The 5,308-nt window shown below is 36.7% G+C and overlaps 1 long non-coding RNA gene across 1 annotated transcript; it reads right to left on the minus strand.

Annotated features, from left to right (window-relative positions):
• Positions 1-2,814: 2,814 nt before the first annotated feature.
• On the minus strand, positions 2,815-5,021 carry LOC308477294. Its single transcript, XR_013986456.1, has 3 exons — positions 3,563-5,021; positions 3,140-3,496; positions 2,815-2,911 (listed from the first exon to the last, which is right to left on the minus strand). It is a non-coding gene; the product is annotated as an uncharacterized lncRNA (long non-coding RNA).
• Between the last annotated feature and the right edge of the window lie 287 nt (positions 5,022-5,308).

The following is a 5,308-nucleotide window of genomic DNA, read 5'->3' on the forward strand; positions in this document are numbered from 1 at the left end:
CTGGAGGAATGGCAGATGAAAATGATGGACTACATGGAATTGGCGGAAATGACTGGCAGAATCCGTGACCAGGGAGAAGAGTCGGTGGATGAAGATTGGAAGAAATTCAAAGACTATTTACAGAAATATTGCAAAATTAATGAATGTTAGAATGATGTTGGATTGAAGTTAAGGGGTTTCTAGCTGTACAGGCCAAAAGAATATGGAAAAATTGGTTTTTAATATGTAAAATGTAAAATTTAAAGTTATATTATATCAAGATTAAAGATTAGGATTAAAAAGTAGGGAAAGGAATTGTTGGATTAACATATTTAATTAGAATACAAAAGAGGGAGGTAAGAGGAGGTCCGGGAAACAAGTAAATGTAAAAGAAGTGAGGAAAAGATAAAAAAAAATTTAATTCTTTTTTCTTTTGTTAATTTTTTATTTACTAATGTGGTTTTCTTTCTGTGAAACTTTAATAAATATTATTTTTTTAAAAAAACAAAAACAAATCTTCACTAACAACCTATGAGGTAGGTTGGCATGACAGATGACCACAGATGGTCCAAGGTCGTGCAGTGAGTTGCATAGCTGGGCAGAGATTTGAATGCTGATCTTTTAAAATCTAAATCCAGTGCTCTATCCACTACACTGTATTGATTCTTGGACTTCCGGGTTAGCGCCATCGGCAAATGGCGGAGTTCCTCCGACTGGAGGAACTGGCTCCGTGGAAATTGGGTCTTCCCGCCGCGGAGAAGGTGGGGACCCGCTAGAAATCCCAGGCGGAGGAAGCCTGGGAACGTGGGGTTTGGCAGGGCACCAGGAGCGCCCCCCCTAAGCACCGGGAACCCCATTTTGGGGCTCCAGAGTGAAGTGGGTGAGCGGCGCGGTGCTGCGAGCTGACTGCTACTTTCACGGAGTGAAGCCGCACAGCCATTGCCGGAGAGCGCTGACTTTTTCCTGTGGACAATTGGATCTAAAACAAGTACCCATGAGTAGAAACGGAAAATTGGATCAAGAAATATTTTAATCTGGCACCGAAGCGGGAAGGCTCAAAACAGGAAGTCCGCCTTCCACTTTTTGTACACAGACTGAAGCAAAAACCCTGTAAGCTAAAGCCTGGAAAGTCGTTAAAAAAGTTTAAATTTCCTTCATTTATAATTGCTGAAACCCCCTTGGAAGCAGGAGAAAAGGGGGGAGAACTTTGTTTAACGCCTGCAGGAGAGGGAGTGAAGAAAGTTAAGTTTCCACCGTCTCTAACCCGGGAACGGGGTGTCAGAGACAGAAATTCTTGGAGAGGTTCATTAACTGTGAATGGAATACTTTGACAGATAGCTAAAGAAGAGAAATAAATTGATTCCAATGTTGCCTTCTGCATTTTAAAGAAACAAAGTGTCTGAAAAACGAAAGTAATTTTCCTTTGTTGGACTTACCTTAAAAAATGGATACAAACAGAAATTGTCTCCTCTAGAGGGAGCTTGCTAAATTGTTGCTGCAGTCTACTTGAGGACTCGACAGCTGTCAGATTAAGATCATGGGACCAGGCCTTTTTGACCTTGACTAAATATGAGCTGGGAGGAAGTTTTGGTGCTTGATTTATGCAAGACAAGTGCCTTGCTGGAAGAGATGCATGAGAAGATGGATTTGATGAATGAGAAAATGGATTTGATGACTGTTGTGGCTAACAACTGTGGACAAACAGGGAATATTGATACAGAAACTATTCAGGGACCAACTCAGGAACCTGCACTGATTGGGCAAGAGCAGAAGATAATGGAGGAGGTTGCTGTTGCACCTCAAATAATACAAATGGAGAGACCCGAGGCCCTACAGGAGCATAAGCCGCTGTCTTTGAAGATTGAAGTTGGAGTTGGCCAGGGGGAGTCTGGAGCTGAGGAGATTCTTAACTTTGGAGAGACCTCGAAATATGTTTTTAAATATTTTTTGGACTACATTGATGACTGTGGGGAGTGGGACTCTGGGGAATGGGCTGGTTGGATGAAGGGAGATGAAGATAATTTTGGGTTGCAATCCCCCAGAGACCTACTCCCCAACGAGAAAGGAAAGAAGTTAAGAAAGAGACCAACAAAAGACAAGGAAAAGTGCAAGTATAAACAAGAAGAAGAAGATTTGCAGAAGGGACATGGAAGAGACTTAAGGGCTTCGGACATTAGATTACCAGGTTGATGGACTAGATGGAATGGACAGTAAGGGCTGACACGATCCGAGACCAGGAAGAAGAGACGTTGGATGAAGATTGGAAGAAAATTTATAAAGAACTTTTTTTTTCTAGGGAATTACCTTAAAATTAATGAACATTAGGAAAAATGTCGGAATGAAACTATATGACTCTAGTAGAAAAGATATCAGGAGTTATGTATAATCGAGTACTAAGTGTTCAGTTTTAAAGTATTTTTTGGTAAGATAAGGTTAAATAACTTAAGGTAATTTGAATAACAGAATATGGGGAAAGGATGGAAAGGATTTGTTGAGTTAATTAATAGGTAAATGGTTAAGATAAATTATTTAGTAAAAACTGAGAAAGATGGAAAGAATTTGCTGAAATAATCAATTAAACTAGAATACAAAAAGGGAGGTGTGGGGAGGTCAATGAAACAAGCAAATGGAAGTTAAAGACATGTAATATGGGATTTGTGTTTTTTCCCCTCCTTTTTTATCTTTTTGCTGTATTGTTGCATTGGTTTTTATGTCTTGTTTTTTTTCCCTCTTGTTTTTTCTTTTCCCCCCCCTATGTATTGTAGTGTTGTTTTTAATTTTTTCTTTTCTTTTCTGCAATTTTGAAATTATTAATAAATATTATTTTTTAAAAAATACACTGTATTGATTCTTAGTCTACAATAGTTTCAGTAGGACTATGTAGGATATAGGTAGGAATCCACCAAGTATCTAGTATCTAATCAAACCCAACCTTATCAAAATAAAAAAATCCTTCCAGTAGCACCTTTAAGACCAACTAAGTTAGTTCTTGGTATGAGCTTTCGTGTGCAAGCACACTTCTTCAGATATCTGAAGAAGTGTGCTTGCACACGAAAGCTCATACCAAGAACTAACTTAGTTGGTCTTAAAGGTGCTACTGGAAGGATTTTTTTATTTTGACTATGGCAGACCAACACGGCTACCTATCTGTAACTCCAACCTTATCAAGTATTTGTTAGTCTTTTTCTGTACTTGTAAACTCTATTTTCTGATATCTGTGGAAAAATGATCCAGCAGCCAAAAGTCTGCACTTAATTAGATTCACACACAAAAACAAGGCAGACAGGAAATCCATTTCCCCAGAATTACCATGGTTTATGGATTCTGCTCTTAATACTGATTTTCAGCTTTAGCACAAATACTGCTGCTGCAAAAACATGAGATTCTTCATGAGGCAATTCCAGTCAATCACATTTAAGTATGTGGTATTATCATTAACAGGTGAATAGTACCCCAAAGGAGTATGTGTTTTACATGGGGCAAAGTTCTGTTAAAAGTGTTTAAAGTGTACCTCCACCTATGTAAAACCTGTATATCTGTGTATACATTCAAATACTATAAAACATCTTAAGCTGCCATTGACCTATTTCCAAAAAAGCAAAATGAAACAAAGGTAAGTGCCTGAACCTCTCACCAGTCCAAGAAGTAGGGTAGCATAACTGATGGAAAAAATAAAATGGAAAGAAATAAAAAGAAATTTAGAGATTTGGGGAGTAATGAGTCTATCATTATTAGGAATGATATCGGTAATCAAGATGAACATACTGCCAAAAATGTTATTTCTGTTTCAATCAGTCCCAGTGATAAACAATGTAAATTGCTTCAAAGATAGGCAAAAGGATATTTCAAGATTTGGCGAGGAAAGAAGCCAAGAATAAAATATAAATTACTAACAGATCTTAAAGACAGAGGGGCTTCTCCTTACCAGATATAAAATGATATTATGAAGCTTCTTGCATATGCTGGATCCGGGATTGGATAGTATTAAAAATACAGATTTATTAGATTTAGAAGGACATGACAATAGATTTGGTTGGCACGCATACTTGTGGTTCCATAAAGGCAAAAGTACTTATCATATCCAGAATCATATAATAAGAAATGTGATTTTTAAAGTTTGGGGAAAAAATAAAGATTTATTAGGGGGGAAAACACCATGGTAGCTGTCTGTGCTGGAAGCAATACAGTACAGTATCCGTGAAAAAATTAAATATGAAAACTAATTGAGCAACATATAGACTTGTTAACAGAAATTGATAATCAATTAAAATTGAAGAAATTTCAAGAAATAAAAGAGAAGGTAACAGATTGGTTACAATATTTTCAGTTAAATGAAATATTTAAAAATGATAAAAAGAAAGAATTCACCTATGAAATTTTAAATTTCCAGAGAGAAATAATAGAAAATGATATTAAATTATTATCAAAAATGTACAATATATTGTTGGAATGGGAAACTAAGGATGAAGAGGTCAAGTGTGTTATGATAAAGTGGGCAAAAGACATGGGACATACTATTCAGATGACAGATTGGAAAGACTATGGATGAATGATATAAAATTTACGGCATGTACCTTACTTAAAGAGAACTATATGAAAATGATGTATAGGTGGTATTTAACACCGGTTAAATTGGCAAAAATGTATAAAACAAGGGAAAATAAGTGTTGGAAATGTAAAGAAGTCGAAGGTATGTTTTATCATATGTGGTGGCAATGTAAGGTTAATTAAAAAAATGGGAAATGATATATAACAAATTGAAAAAAAATGTTAAAAATAACCTTTGTTAAATAACCAGAAGCTTTCTTACTAGGTATCACAGGAATGGATCTACCTAAAGAATACAAGAATTTGTTCATGTATGCAACAACGGCTGCTCGGATATTGCTAGCCCAACACTGGAAAGAAGAAAAAGTCCCCACTAAGGAAGATTGGCAAATTAAGTTAATGGAATATGCAGAAATGGCTCAACTAACTTGAAAACTTAGAAATCAAGACGATAACAAATATAAAAAAGAATGGGAAAGCATTGCAAGGAAGTGAATACAGTGGTGCCTCGCAAGACGAAATTAATTTGTTCCGCGAGTTTTGTCGTCTTGCGATTTTTTTCGTCTTGCGAAGCACGGTGTCGGGAAAGTTTTGGAAAAGCTTCAAAAATCACCAAAGTCTTTAAAAACCTCAAAAAAGGCTACCACACCAAGTTCTATGAGTTGCTCCTCGAAGTCAAGTCGCAACTGTATTAACGGTGTTAAGAAAAAGGAAACAAACTTGCAAGACGTTTCCGTCTTGCGAAGCAAGCCCATAGGGAAAATCGTCTTGCGAAGCAGCT

This window comes from Podarcis pityusensis (genome assembly GCF_964106645.2).
Source record: "Podarcis pityusensis genome assembly, chromosome: 5".
NCBI lineage: Eukaryota > Metazoa > Chordata > Lepidosauria > Squamata > Lacertidae > Podarcis > Podarcis pityusensis.